This window comes from Martes martes, assembly GCF_963455335.1.
Source record: "Martes martes genome assembly, chromosome: 14".
Classification (NCBI taxonomy): domain Eukaryota; kingdom Metazoa; phylum Chordata; class Mammalia; order Carnivora; family Mustelidae; genus Martes; species Martes martes.
In genome coordinates this window covers 36748510-36764298 of record NC_137902.1, presented here as the reverse complement: position 1 = coordinate 36764298, position 15789 = coordinate 36748510, and the positions used below count along the sequence as shown (strand labels likewise).

Here is a 15789-nt window from a genome sequence, read left to right as displayed (position 1 = left end):
CTTGTTTCCTATTTGATTATAAACTCCTTCAAACTTGTTATCAGGGCAAATTGGTTGAATCAAGCCAAAAAGGGAAATGTTAGCTCAGTGCCTAGTCTTGGGAGGTTCTCCAAGCTGAGCTCCACCTGGACAGGAAGACAGGGAGTAACTGTTTTAAATTCCCTCATGTTGCTCGGCAAATCACAGGAATTAAGTGACTCTGTCCCATTTGAATTGTAGCATTTCTTTTGGGTTAGCATTCTGCCCAAGTTACAAGAGTTTTGTGGACAACCTGACATTTCCAATAAGGATCAGGGATCCACTGAATCCATGATAGGCAAATAGTTCTTGCCAAGGCCTAATTGAAGACAAGTTCAAACGTTTAAGAGCCATTTTTTAGAAATTAAAAATGAAACCCTATTGGCAGAAGGGGGAGATTAAAAATACAAAATGTAAACCTGATTTACTTACATGTAGAATTTAAGAAACAAAACAAAGGAGAACAAAGGGAGAGAGGCAAATCAAGAAACAGACTGGTAACTTTAGGGAACACCCTGATGGTCACCAGATGGCAGGGGGGTAGCGGGATGGGGGGTTAGGTGAAGGGGCTTCAGGAGTGCACTGTGGCGAGCTCTGGGTATGGAAGCACTGAATCACCATACTATACAGCTGAAACTAACAGAACACTGTATGTTAACTGCACTGGCACAATATATTCAAAAATAATGTAAACCTGAGATGTGAGAGAAAGTGGGAGAAGCAGTATGCCCTTTTGTTCCCTTCTATAAAGTCTGATTATTTTAGAGGTAATTTTGAACATTCAAATCTGGAAAAAGAAGCAAATAAAGAAGGCACCATTCTAATGCAGAAAGATCTGCGTAGAAATGCAGGCTTTCCCCCTAACTGGCCCCATAATCTGGTAGGAGCGGCCTCCTGGGTCTCCAGTTTCTACCTGCCCTCCCCAATCGACTCAGTTGCTGCCACAGCACTCTCTCCCCACCCTGCCCCCCAGTCCTGGTCACACTGTGTTCTGTTGATGGTCCCCTCCAGGGTCCTCCACTTTTGCTTTTTCCGCTTATCCCACTTGACACACTTTCGTTTAAAATTAGCTCAGGAAATGTACAAAGGACAAAATACAAATACAGTTTGTATCATATATGCTATGGTTGCAACTATGAGTTTTAAAAAATTCATTTAAGATCACTGACAGTTCCTTCCTCTGACTTTCTATTGATCACATAGCTTCATTCATCAATATATCTGGTGGGCTTGGAAGAGTTGGGGAGAAGCATCGTTTAGGAACTCTTGAGACAATTACATGGGAAATCAAGTCATACGAGTGCAAGTTTTTGCAGTCCCACCACAATGCCAAAACAGATACTCCATATCATACTGCATCAGCAGAAAACCCAGCATACTGCATTTCACTGTCGTCATCAACGACTCACATATTGTCTCAGAGTAGAGCAGAAGTCCCAGCACGAGGGCCAGAACTACGAATAAAAAGCAGATGTGTATCAAAGATAGACCTTCGGGGAGTCTATTTGCATGCAGACCAAGAAGCCTCAAGGGCAGTAACTCACACTAAGGAAAAGATGAATCAGGATGGACGAGTTTAGTTTCTCCCCAGGACTTTACAAAGGAATGGGGAGGAAATGGCATCAGCTGAGCCACAGAATCACAGTTTTTATTATAATTGCAAGGGGGACCTGGGGAAATGTAAGTTAGATGTTATTAGAACAGTTCAGGTTTTCTGGAAATATTTTATGATCCCAGGCAGATAAAACACCACAGAGTGAGAAAGCGCTTAATCCCCAAATAATGCTACAAGTGTGTCATTTTCACCATCCAGAAACCTTCCATGAGCCAATCAGGCAATCCCTATAAAAAGTTTCAAACTCTTTGACCTAGATTCTCCTTCCGGGAAACTATCTGATGGATAGAAACCAAAATATGGGGGAAGTTCACTTCACAGTGATGTTCAAAGCAGGGTAATTTGCAACATCAAAAAAAAAAAAAAAAATGATGCCACCACCACCTACTGCCTTCTGTACGTGATGGAACTCGTGACCACCAATCCTCAATACAGATGCACATTCAGGCTTGACTTCTTCCTGGGGCTCAGATGAGACAATAGAGATAAGTGTCTAATAAACATTTATAAATCCCTCTACTACTTCAAAAGCATAAGTACACAAAAATCTTATATTTGGGAAGTAAGGGGAAAGAGAAAAGAAAAGGATCGAGTGTTCTAAAGACACGTGTACACCTGTGTGTTGCAAACCCCTAGTGCAGGGAGCCCTGAACTAGTTAGTTAGAGAAAGACAGTCAGTGGCAGACAACGGAGCAATTGTCAGAGGCCCAACAGCCAGCTGCCACTCCCCGTCACACTGGCCACAGCACTGAAACCCACAGTGAAACTGACCACCAGCCTCTTCTCTCTCCCTAGACTTACTGTTCCAGATCTCAGCTTAACAGGCTCAGAAATAAAACATTTAGAACGCCTTGAGTATGATGGTTGCTTGATAGGTGTTTAGTGAATTATATTACTAGAGCAAGAGTCTGGAACACATAAGTGCTCAGTAAATGGAACTGTTATTCATATCATCATCATCATGATCATTAAATGAAAAATTAGCTCCTTAAAGTTTATATAGTTTTCAACTCCCACAATGATCCTCTCAGAGAAAACCGAAGCTCACGGAAGTTGGTAATTTGCCGGAGTTCATAGTGCCAGCAAATGCTGGAGTGGGACTTGACGGCCGCCATCCTGAGGCTCCTTCCCCTTGAAAAGGCTGGAATTTCATAACAATGGCCCTGAGCCTTCTCTCTGTCATGGACGTGATTCCCAACATCCAGTCCATCCCAAGTGGTTAATCAAAATTACAGCAATCCTGTTGGGCCTGCCAGTCATGGGCTGATTTAAGGAAAGGTCTGTGACCCCCTCTTTGCCAGGGACAAGGAAGTCTTCCAGGAGCTTCTGGGAAACATTCGCTCACTACTGAGAAGATACGAAGATGCCGCTTCTCCCCCCACCCCCCAGCGGATGTTCCTGTCTCCATGGGATCCTTCGAACAACTGAAGCCATCTGGGGACCATGAGGGCAATCAGGTTGAGAATGAAATGAACACATGGCAGGGACGGAGCCAAGAGAATCACAGAGAAGTAAAGCCAGAGCCCGGGACGTTCTGCTAACTGAAGAAATCCTTTTCCTTACCAGTGCAGTCAGTCCAGCTTGGAGTTTTTGTTCCGTACACCCCAGAACAGCCTGCCTGATTCACTATCCGCGCGGGCCACTCGCCTAGACCTGGCACACATATTCTGTCCCCAGGCAGTAGCTCCTGATCTTCACACGTGGGGCATCTAAGCTCACCTCGGATCTAATTTTGATTTCCTGCAACCCTGAAGGGGCAGAAGAGCAAAGCCGACCGTGGTATGCACAGCTGTACAAAGGGAGCACGCGTTGCTGGTTCCCATCACGTGGCTAACTAGAGAAGCCCCACTGAGCCCCACTCAAGTTCTGGCCCCTCTCCCATGACCCCCACCCCCACAAAGCACAACAAAGCTCAACAGCTGGAAGCCTGATGATCCTCAGTTTCTTCCCCGCCCACTGTGCTGCTCACTCCCAGAGAGGAAAATGAGGAGGGAGAAGGAGGAGGAGGTTTCCTCAGAGCACACAGTCCTTTCTTTGCAGGGTGATAAAGACGATTTGGCTAAAGCATCCAAAGTTGCTTTGAAAGGTGTTGTTTTGCCAACTGATACTTGCAAGTTATTTTTTCAAAAACTACAGTGCGAGATGGGAGCGATCCAACCATTCTGTGACTTGCCCTGTTGGGAGCATGCGGTGGTATTTACTGCATGCCAGAGATCAGCCTTCTGTATCCTTCCCTAGAACCACAGCATACTTGGGTTGTAGCTTTCTAAAATCCAGACCAGTCCTTAGGGCTCTGGGCACCATCCTCCAACAAGAGGCAGGGTCTAGTCAACATGGACCCAACATTCTGCGGATCTCAGCCTCAACCTTAACCTTGTCACGTCCCATAAGATTCACTTCCATTCAATTCAGCCATGTACTCCCAAAGCCATCAACCAATCATCACCTGTGCCAATCCTCACTTCTGAAAAATAGAGCTGATGTGAGATGTCCCAAACCCCAACCTTCTATCCTTCACAATTCCCTAACTCCTACTGCACCTGGTTTCCAGCCTCTCTGAGCTCCCAGGCCCCTGGCCTCTCCCTCTCCTCCCATTCCCTCAGCTTGCCTGCTCTTCAGAGGCTAGAGCTCCTTTTCCATCATGTCACTTGCTCTCTTTCTGACACCCCCACTCTTTCTGAGCCACCAATCCCCAATTTTGAATCAACCCAGGCCATCCAAACATTTCCGTTCCTATAACTGGTAAAGCAAGTTCTGCCAGAGCAGATCTCTCAACCTTGCAAATCAATGGCACAATTATGATTTCCAACACAAACCAAGTGCTTGGAATGACTCAGCAACAATATTTCTACCTATTCCATTTGCGCATTGCTTATTTAAAATAAGTACTCTATGTACCCCGCAGCAGGATGGTGGACAGCGTTGAAGGCATCCTGGTCCTGCCTCCGGGCGGCTGTTCAACCTCAGGCCAGAGGCTTCACCGGTCTGGGCTGCCATTGCCTCATTTATAATGTTAGGAAAATAACTCCATCCTCACATGACGGTTGCTAGAACTCAGAGACTTCACACAGGGCAGTAGTTTGAACAACGCTTAGAACATATAAAGCGCCCCCCGAAAATGCCAGTTACTGTTTTATAGAGAAAATGTGGGCTGTTTACTCCATTTTATCCCCCTTCAGCTTATTCGTCCACTTCTTCCCTGCCCATGTGCACCCTTCATCCCTTTTGTTCCTTTGGCAAAGAAAGAGGCTTCCCTTCATATTTGATTTCTCAGGTTAGTGTCCCCTCTTCTACATTCTGTATTTTGAACCTAGACCTTTAGCTTATAAATTTCCTCACGTATCTGTCACCTTGAACGCGAGAAGGAGGAATGTGAGAGAGGAAAGAAGGGAAGAGAACTCAAGCCAAGGGCAGGAAGCCCCCTTCACCCCTACTGCCCTTTCAGCTGCCCCCAGTTACTTTCTTCCCTTCACAAACCCAGCCTCTGAAGGACCTGTCCACACTGACTGTGTCCTCATCCCTTTTCTCACTCCCACCTCAGCAGAATGGAATTTGCATCCTGCCTCCCCTACACACCGCTCAAGCTGTTGTAGACACCAATGACTCCTAATTGCCAATAGTAACTCTGCCATCCCTAACTAACTGGCTTCTCTGTAGCACTTGGCACGCTCTCTCATTATTGAAACTTTCTTCCTTGAATTTCCACGACCAGAGTCCCGCCTGTTTATCCTCCCCCCGCCCGCCACCAAAGACCTATGTTTCTTACTTTCCTTTGCTAGAGCCTTCTTTCTCTGGCCACTCATTAGATGTCGTGTCATTTACTCATTCATTCAACAAACAGTATATACTGGACACTTACCATATCTCAGGTAGCATGACAGCTGCTGCGACCGGCTGAGTAGGGACAGCTGAAGCACAACCCCAAGAGGCACTATTCACAGTGAGACACAACTACGCAGACATATGAAGGGCGCTTTCTGGAACTGTACGAGGATTTTATCTCTGACCCATCTCACGTCTCTCTATAAACACTCTCCTTAGGTGATCATTTCCAAACACAGGACTTAAGCCGTGAACAATGGCAGTGACACTGTAAATAAGATGTAATCTCTGCCCTCACAGTTGCTCTAGAAAAAGATCGGCATGTAACTTGAGTGGAAAAAGGAGGGTACAGTGACCAACATGTGCCCTGGGTATAATGTGAACACACCCAAGTTATTCTCCACAATTTTTTGACCCATTTCACACTTCATTCTTTACATGTTCCTCAGGTAATTACATCCAATTATGTCTTGTTCATCCAATCCTGTCATGTTCAACTGAGCCTATTAGCGGATAATGCCATTTTGGACTGCTCTCCCAGAACATCAAATTGCCTACCAGACCTCTCCACCACATGCCCTATAAGGGCACCAAGCACAAAGACTATAAATATGAATAAAGCGGAAGTCTTACCACGAGGCATGAACCTTACTCCCCACCTGCACCATTTCAACAGACCCCTCATTTGTCTTGGACCTTTCTTCAAGCCTCATTCAGAAATGTTTGAAGCACAAGCTAATTTTATCACCAAAACCCCATTCCCACCCCCACTCCTCAGTTTAAAAGCCTTTAAGGAGTACTCTCAGCAGCTAAAGCAAAACTGAAACTCCTTAGTGCGGTCCATGAAGACCCTAAATGATCTTGCTCCTGCCAGTTCTTCTGGTCTTATCTGGCATGGAGCCATACACACGCCCTGCGGGTCAGCCATCCCTAACCACCCTGGGGATCCACGCAGGTCTTTCAGTCCACAGTGTTACTTTCCCACCTCAGTGCCTTTGTACGTATTGTGCCTGGTGCCTAGACCGCCCTTCCTCAGGGTGTTCACCACATGAGTTTCTACACTTCCTTAATGGTTTGACCAACCCAGGCAGCATTTAGACCCTCTGGCTTTGAACTAAAGCAGGGACTCATCACAATGCCCTGATTACTTGTCTGCCTAGGAGACAAGTAATCTGCCTCCCCCAGGAGATTGCAAGCCTTTGCGTAAGACCCCATCTATTCTTTGTGGGCCTTCAGGACCTGACAGTGTCTAGCACATGCTGGGGACTCAGCAAACATTTGCCTGATGAAGAGGTAAACTCATCGAGTTATTTTAACATTGCTTAATCACAATATGTTTTTATTAGGGCCTTTAAAAGTAATTAATTCTATTCCATCTAATTCAAAAGGCTCTTTCCACCTTAAAACTATTAAAACTTAAAAAAAAAAATCTTGAAACTTTGCCTTAATCTAGCCTGTATCTGGGGCCAATTAGCTATATGATCATGCAAGAATTTCTAAAGAAAGCAGAATGTGCCAGAACGATTCTGAGAGACCAATTTAGATGCATCAGCTATTCAAGGTCATTTGAAATTTCTTTTAGTTTTTGAAGTTTTACTTATTCATTTATTTATTCAGTACACTCTACACTGGGCATGGAACCCAACACAGGGCTTGAACTCAGCACTCTAAGATGAAGACCTGAGCTGAGATCAAGAGTCAAACACTTAACTGACTTAGCGACCCAGGTGCCCCCCCACCTTCATTTGAAATTTTAATTACACCTTCATCTCTAATAAAATTAAAACATAGGGTTGTCTATAATTTTTCTTTTCTGAATGTGGAAGAAGTCAACTGAGAGAAGTAAAAACAAGAGGAAAAAATGTGTGGTGCTTAATTTTTTGATACAAGTCACTCTCAACTTTCCCCACCCCCATACCATGCCTGCTTTATCATTAGAACCCCTTAACTATTAAGTAAAATATATTTGCCAGTGTCTTACTTATGAGCATTTATTTATTCTTTATCAGGGTACTTTGACTTCTCCTAAGAGTGTTTATGGGTATATAAATTATGTTAATACACTGTTGCCTACTGAGACTTGTAACACATTTGCTAAACAGCTGGCCAACACTGAAGGCAGAGTCTGTGTCAATGACACAAAATAAAACTTCAGACCTTTGCGGCATGGGGACTTACCTGGGGTCTCACTGGGACCTTACCCAGAACCTAGTAGTCAGCACTCTAGTCCCACAAGGGAAAATGAAGACATGGCAGGGGGGATGTCTGGATTTTAAAAATCAAGAAACTGTAATGCTTCTTAACAAATCACTGCACGCCAAAAATACTGCAATGGTTCTCTCACTACTAAATCCATGAGGCAAACACTCAAGTTTATCTTCTCATTCTGGACATCAGTACACATATAGAAGGAGCCCTCAAAGAGAAACTTCCTTGGCTGGCTTCTGCAGCCTATGCTCCGACCCTACCCCACACCCCCACCTACTCACATATACACTCATGCTCCAATTCTTTCAACAGTTATGCCCGAGCATATGTGGGGAAATAGCAAACTAAAGAGGGAACCTCGCTGACCAAAGTGTGAGTACAGAGAGTACCTGACCTAGCACAGCCATTCCTCAGGATTTCATCTTTGACCCACCTCACGTCTCTCCATCAACACCCTCCTAGCGTGATTACTTCCAAACACAGGACTTAAACTGAGTCTCTATGCTAATGACTTCCAATCTATGCTTCTTGCCCAGAATATCTAATTACTCATTTGATGCTCTCTCTGCACAGGCACAGAGGATATAAAGTTCATAAGACCAATGTCTTCTCATGCTTTTTCAACATAGGTGCATGGTAGTATTTTGAAACAATTAGGAGCTACCAGAATGACATAAACCAAATTTGGCAGAGAAAGGGAAGCAGAAACTTATAAACATGTGGCCTAATCATTTACAAACTTGTTTTCACCAAGAAATCCCTTGTTCAGAGAAAATCTTACTTGGAAACCCAAAATGTGAGATCAAGACCAGCACAGCACTCAGGTTGCCAAAGAGATCACCAAAAGGAACCCCAAGCTGGATGTAGGACATCTTTCCCCACACTGTCCCCATGACCCTCATGTCCCGAGATTCCTTGAAACCCACAGAAATCCGCAAAACACAGTTCAGACTGATCAAGATCCATGAAAGTGCTACATTTATTTATAGATTTTCTGTATTTATTTATTTATTTGTCAGAGAGAGAGAGCGAGAGCGAGAGCACCAGCAGGCAGAATGGCAGGCAGAGGCAGAGAGAGAAGCAGGCTCCCCCCCAAGCAAGGAGCCCCATGCGGAACTCGATCCCAGGACACTGGGATCATGACCTGAGCTAAAGGCAGCAGCTTAACCGACTGAGCCATCCAGGAGCCCCAGAAGTACTACATTTAATACAAAAATCAACAGTGAAAACACATTTGGGGATAGCTAACTGGTAACAGAGGGTGAGAATTCCCACTACTATTGAAAGTAAGATAAGACTAAATGTCATTAAAAATAAGATCAGTTCTGGGATGCCTGGGTGGTTTGACTGGTTAAGCATCTGCCTTGGGCTCATGTCATGATCCCAGCGTCCTCGCTCAGCGGGGAGTCTGCTTTTCCCCCTGTCTGCCGGTCCTCCTGCTTGTGCTTGTATTCTTTCTCTCTCTGACAAATAAATGTATAAAATCTTAAAAAAAAAAAAAAAAAAAAACCTAAGATCAGTTCTAAGAAGTCCACTAGATCAGTGTTTTCACCTCGTCTATCACCTTACCACATTTTCTCAAAGACAGTAAAAGCATTTGTACCTTAAAGTTACCTGTGGAAAAGCCCAAGTGCCAAATCTTCCTAGATCTATTTTATTAGAGTTCAACAATCTTCTGCGGCTGTCCATTCCACATGTAAGGAGTAGTAGCCTGCTTGTTGATGTTGTTCTTTCTCTTTTTAGCTTCACTGTTTTGCAGGGGGTGGTTTGAGATAAAATTTACCCTTTTAATCATTCTAAAGACTACAGTTCAGTGATTTTTAGTGTACTCACATGTTATAAAGCCATCACTGCCATCTAATTCTAGAATAAAGCCATCATCCCCCAAAGAAACCATGTATCATTGCCAGTCACTCTCAACTTTCCCTACCCTTATACCATGCCAGCCACCAATCTACTTTTTGTCTCTGCGGATTTGCTTACGTTGGACGTATCACACAATATGTGGTCTTTTGCATCTGGCTTCTCTCACTCAGTGTAATGTTTTCATGGTTCATCCACACTGTAGCATGTGTTGATGTTTTTAGAAATGACTCACTTTTATGGGCCTATAGGGCAATCCATTTAGTTTTTATAGAAAAACATTCTTTGGCATTTACGTTATATCATTTTATGTAATATTTCATTAAATTGCAAAATTACAATAGCAAGTACTAGTGGTAGGCTAGTGATAAACAGAACTATAAGCAAACACGACCATGAGCATGCCCCTGAGGTGATAAAAGCAAAGTACACCAATTCATTGTGATGGCAGCTACTTCCCATAGCGGCCTCTGTGCTGAGGAGCAACCAGGAAGGGTTCCAGAGGGAAGAAGAGTAATGGCTAACTCTGAGTTGGGTTTTGTTTTTTTTTTAAGATTTATTCATTTATTTTAGAGAGAGAGTGGGTGGAGAGGTAAGAGAGAGAGAGAATCCTGAAGCAGACTCCCCACTGAGCGTGGAGCCCAACACTGGGCTCGAGGTGGGGCTCTACCCTACCACCCCAAGATCATGACCCAAGCCCAAACCAAGGGGCAGCCACTTAACCAACTGAGCCACGCAGGTGACCTGAGTTGTTGTAGTGTCGTTCAGTATGCCATTATCCAAGATGGAGAGGGAAGCATGCAGAGGGTGTAGAAACGGTCAGGGTTCATTATACAACCCAACACAGCCTTACCTGGCCCCCCAAAAGGAAGTCCTCCATAGGTCTTCAAAGAAAAAAAACCAGAGATAGGTTCCCATAAAGATAGATATACCCTTCTACTTGTAGAAAGCTTTACCAAACTGTCTGTCAAGGAGACGCTCAAACATGTCCTCTCTATAAAGTCTTCCCTAAACCTTGATTACTTATAGTGCCTGCATGCTTTCTCCCCTCCCTTTTAATTTCCAGAGTACTTATCTACCTCATGGAGCTCAGAACCCGGATGACAGCCAGTCATATAACATCTTTTTTTTTTTTTCATACCTCGCTGGCAGGTTCTGTGTCTTTACCTTGCCTGCTGCCATGAGCATAGAAAAAAAAAGGGGGGGTTGCTCAAAACACAATCTATACCAATATTTAATAAGGAGAAATTCACTAAGCATTTATTATTTATTTACTAAGTAAAGAAGGAACACATTAAATAATTAATTTATTTAGACATTTCCTACCTGGCTAGAGCAATTCAGCTCATTCATCAACATGGGGTCAAAGAAGAGGGAAAGGAGGGATGAGCCTAGGGATGAGTGTCTGATGGGGCGAAACAGGGGGCAACCGAAGAAAATCAACAAGTCTGGGTGCCTAGCAGCCATCAGAAATCATGACTCTCCTCCAAGGGCTTCACAGAGACCACTTTCAAATATGACATTGTTAGATAATGACACTTCCTGATGTCCTTTGATGGAGAAGAAATTAAAAACAGACGGAAAATCTCTGTACTCAAAATCTCCCAACATCAAATGTGGATTTGGTTTTTCCCCAATTAAATTGTTATACCATTTACCAGTTTTGAGATATCCTACAAAGGTCCTTATAAGCAAATAGCTTCCAAATTAGCGATTTTTAAAAGCAAACCAATAGGGTAGGTAAGGAATGCATAAACAACCCCAAAGTCTGCACTGAATACTTTTTTTGGCTGTATAAGACTGAAAAACTGCCAAGTTCATTTTGATAAGCCTTTGTTAAAAACAATAAACATGCCTAAGCTTGCAAACCATGCCGTTTTGAAGAAAAAGCAGTTGAGGGAATTAGAAAATGCTTAAAACTGGAATGTCTGAATAAAACCTTCCGTGGTAACGGATTTACCAGGAAGTCACAACACTGTGAAGCCTAGGAATATGGAGAGGAGTGGGGGACAAAATGTAAAGTGAGAAAAAATGAAAGCAGAACACCATCTGCATAAATAAGTAAGCAGCTACATCTTACCCACTGGTACCATTACAATAGCAACATGACCACGGGCACGCTGACGCTAGTGAGAAAATGAATCCTCCCATGCTTCATTAAGTTTAATGTCACCACAATGATGTTCCTGCACTAAAGGAAATAATTTAAGGGACTCCGAATGAACATACATAAAATAACTAAATGTGGCACCTGCTCTTCGAGTACGGGAGGATATCCTTTCAAAGAAGTCAAAGTAATTTATCTGAATTCCCTTCTTTGTTTTCAGTGATTATAAAATCAGCAGGATCAGGGGATTGGAAGGAAGAAAATCTGGAACATTTAAGTTCATTTCCCTACTTTAGCCAAAACCAAAATTCTCTTCTATCTGCCAAGCAAAATCCAGAAACATCTTAATGAATGAATTGTAACTTGAGCTCCACAGGAATAAATCTTTTTGCTGCATTCACTGATGATCCCAAATGCCCAGAACAGCACTGGGCACACAGTAGTCACTGCAGAATACGGCAGGTAAATAAAGAGCTCTGTTAAAAATTGAGAAACGTAAAAAAGTATGCAATGCCTAAAATGCTAAAGAAGTCAGCTTAAAGTCCCTTTCTCAGCTCTGTTATAAGGTCATGGTGTTAATCACAACACACAAACCATCCTCATATAAACCCCTTTTCTCGACTCTTAGCGGTTCTCAAGTTGGCTCCAAAGTCATACATTACACCTTTTACTCTAACCAATCATCACCAGAGGGAGCTGAGATTCCAGGGAGAGAGGCAGGTAAATTTAGTCCACCCGCTTTGATTAGTTTTCTTTTCTGGATGTTCACCTAGGATGTATCTGCATATTCATCACTGTTCAAGAAGAATGTAAATATTATTTAAATTTAAAGGTCTGTGTTTTTTTTTAATTGTACTACAGATATGGTTTGTCTAAATCAACCTCTCATTTATTTCAAAATTCCACCAGTTAAAATAAATAAATAAAAAATAAGAACAGGAATATAATTATAGGTGATTCTAGTTTTGTCATTTTTGTTCAGGATGCCTAGCAGCAGTATGCTTTGCGAGTGTCACCAAGTGGGAAAGAGAAGGCATGGACTGTGGTGTTGGCTCCATCACCAATGAACAGTGTGAGTTTAGCCAATCTTTGCCAATGGGAATCCTGGCTTCCTGGCTTGCCAGGTGAAGGGTTTGAACAGATGATCTCTAAAACCCTTTTCAATTTTTAAGATCCTGCGATTACATGACCAAATCCAGTCACTCAGTTACTATTCCTTATTTTCACCATTTATTTCTTTAACAGGCAGATGTTGGGCACCTCAGAAGGGTCAGACACCCTTGGCTTAGTTCGTTCGGCAGGGCATTGGTGGAGGGAGGGTGAGACAAACTGCAGAGTCCATTAATGATTTTATCTTTTTTTTTTTTTAAGATTTTACTTATCTATTTGACAGAATGAGAGAGAGCAGAAGCAAGGGGAGTGGGAGACGGTGAAGCAGGCTCCCCGCTGCCCAAGGAGCCGGATGCCGGGCTCAATCCCAGGACTTTGTGAACATGACCTGAGCCAAAATCAGACGCCCAACGTACTGAACCACCCAGGCCACCCCCCGTTAATGATTTTAAAAGCTAGTGATCTCAGAAATCCGTGGAGACAGTGTGTTTCTAAGTTTGTCAGGCCTTGTCTTTCTTCCTGGGCTAAGCCGGCGGCAACTTCAGCGAGCCGAGATCTCAGCAGAGAAGCAAACAGGATAGTAAATTAGAGTCCCATCAGAATGGAATGGTTTAACCAGTGTTCTGGTAGGTTCCATCCGACTCAACATTTAAATAAATTAAAAAAAAAAAAAGTTGTAAGATGGTCAGAAAGCTGAATTGTGAAAACGGAAGGCTAACCAAATGGCCCCAGTACTTAATGGAATCATGCTTTAGAATTTTGCTTGTCAACACTTGTCCCTGAATTTGCACTACAGGGATCACACGGCCTTCCTTAAGGACAAGAAAGAGCTGAGAAATTAAGTTCAATCAGTTGAGCGTTTTGAAGGTTAGTTGGTGTGTTGTTAGTACCTAAGCAGAAGAAGATTAAGAAAAAGGAAAAAAAAAAAAAAGTAGTCACTGAAAGCCCAATGCAGCAGAAAAGCAGTCTCCGAAACCCCGGGAAAGCTACCTTTGGAAAGCACAGGAGATGGAGATCAAAGCCGCTTCCTTTCCAGCCACCTGCCCAGAAACAGCTGGAGCGCTGGCCCAACGCCGGCAGGACGAGGGAGCACACGTCTGTCCCTCTAATCCAAGCCCAACATGCGCCCCGAAGGACCCGGGCTGGGGTGGGGGTTCCGGCTCCGGGGGCGCTGGGGCCGCGGGAGCCACCGAGCGCCCTCCGCCAGCTCCACCACGCCCAGCCCGAGGCCGCCCCGCCGCCCCGCCACGCTGCACGCCCCGGGTCCCCCCGAGCCCCCACGCCGCCGGGGAACGGGGAGAAGGACAGCCGCTAGCGGGAGGCTGCGCCCCGGGCAGCCCCGCCCGGCCGGTGCCCGCGCCCCGCAGCACGCCCCGGGCGAGCGGTCTCCCCCTCCCCCGGGCCCCGCCCGGTCCCGCCGCGTCCTCACCTCGCGTGGACCGCTGTACCCCGGGCGGCGGCGCGCGGACATGCCCCACAGGCGCACCCACCGGGCCGACTCCCCGTGCGGTGGCCCCTTCCCGGGCCCCAGCCGCCGCGGTCCGCGCTTCCAAGGGGCGGGGAGCGCTCGGGGCGGAGGCGCCGGCGGGGCTGGGGCCGGGGGCCCTGCGGGCAGCGCGGGAGGAGGAGAGCGTCGCCGGGAAGCGCCCAGAATGCGGCCTGCGAAACGCGCCGGCGGGTCCACCCCCGCCCCGCCAGCGCCGCCGTGGACTCTGTGGGGTGGGCGAAAGGGGTTTATCCCTGGGATCCGCTCTCTGGGCCGAGGCTTGGCGCGCGGGCGGAGGGACACCTCGCGGTTATGCAATGGGTCGGCCCGCTGGGTCCCCAGCCAGCTCGCCCCGGCACCGCCCTCGTCTCCGCGGGGTCCGCTGTGACCCTTATCAGCAGTGCGCGCCCCTGACCGAGGCGAGCAGAGGCGGCCCGGCGTTCGCAAAAGAACTTTCCCCTGCAGGGTCGACGAGCAACGTCTGGAGAAGGAATTCAAGGACTCCCTTAGACGTAGCTGGCAGGGATGCTGCCGGTTCGCGCTTCCCAGGTCAGGGCGCACGACCCCGAGCCCCCGGAGTGTTAGTTAAAAGCGTTATCTCTGGGAGTTAGCTGGACCTGGATCCAACGCTCCTGAGAAGCTTGTGACCTTGAGCAAGTTAAGCCCCTGGGCCTCAGTTTCTTCACCTGTGAAATGAGAATAATAATAGTCCGCTTCAGGTGTTCGCCGAGAGGACACAATGAAGGGAAGTGCAGGCGCCGGGCATGTCACACGCCCCCGGTCGACGTTACTGCTGTTGATTGTGTGGCGGCTTGTCCCCATTCCTCAAATGTTGCCTTAAAAGCGGCGGTCTCAGTGACCTAGAGAGACAGCTTCCCGGGTGTGCCCAGAAGTACCCCGCGTAAGGCAGATTCTAGGCGAACCTTCCTGTAAATCAGTCTGTCAGAAGCAGGTTCTCCGAACTGTCTGATTCCAGTTTCTTGGGCTCTGCACCCTTGCCACTCGGCGGCATCTTTGTTATGTGCGAGCTTGCTAGAAACGCGAAATCTGGGGCTCACCCCCGGCACCTCTAAATCACAATCTGTGTCTTAACAAGAATCCCTAGGTGATTTAGTTAGTCAGTGGTACATCAAAGTTTCGGTAAGAGTTGAATTTCTTGGAAAATCTGAAAAGGGGGCTGCAAAGCTACTGAGCAGTAGCCATATAATACTTTAGGATATTTTAAAAATAAACTAGGAAACCCTTCCTCATTTTACCCTCTGGCTGTTTTATTTCTTCTCCTTTCTCTAATCTCCTGGTCTTTATAAATCTGGATTTATGTTGTATTTTCACTGCAAAAACCTTTGGGTTACATCTGAATAATGATTAGTAAGTCTATGTTTAAAACACATGTAAGAATTAGCAAATATGGCTTGTAAAAGAATTCATTAGCATTGAAAACAGATTTATCAGTCTAGAGCCTTGGAAAGCCCTGAATGCTCACCTGTGAAGGTCTTTAGGTTCAAGATTTGAATACTTTTACATTTCAGAACATTGTTTTGGGTGGCAAATAATGTCCAT

The 15789-nt window shown here is 45.5% G+C and overlaps 1 protein-coding gene across 1 annotated transcript in view; it reads right to left on the bottom strand.

The window, feature by feature from the left end:
• Positions 1 to 14503, bottom strand: part of SLC16A12 (solute carrier family 16 member 12) — a 74683-nt gene extending 60180 nt beyond the window's left edge. Inside the window, exon 1 of the mRNA XM_080823013.1 lies at positions 14173 to 14503. The gene's annotated coding sequence lies outside the window, so the exon portion shown is untranslated. The remainder of the gene's footprint in view (positions 1 to 14172) is intronic.
• Positions 14504 to 15789: the final 1286 nt, after the last annotated feature.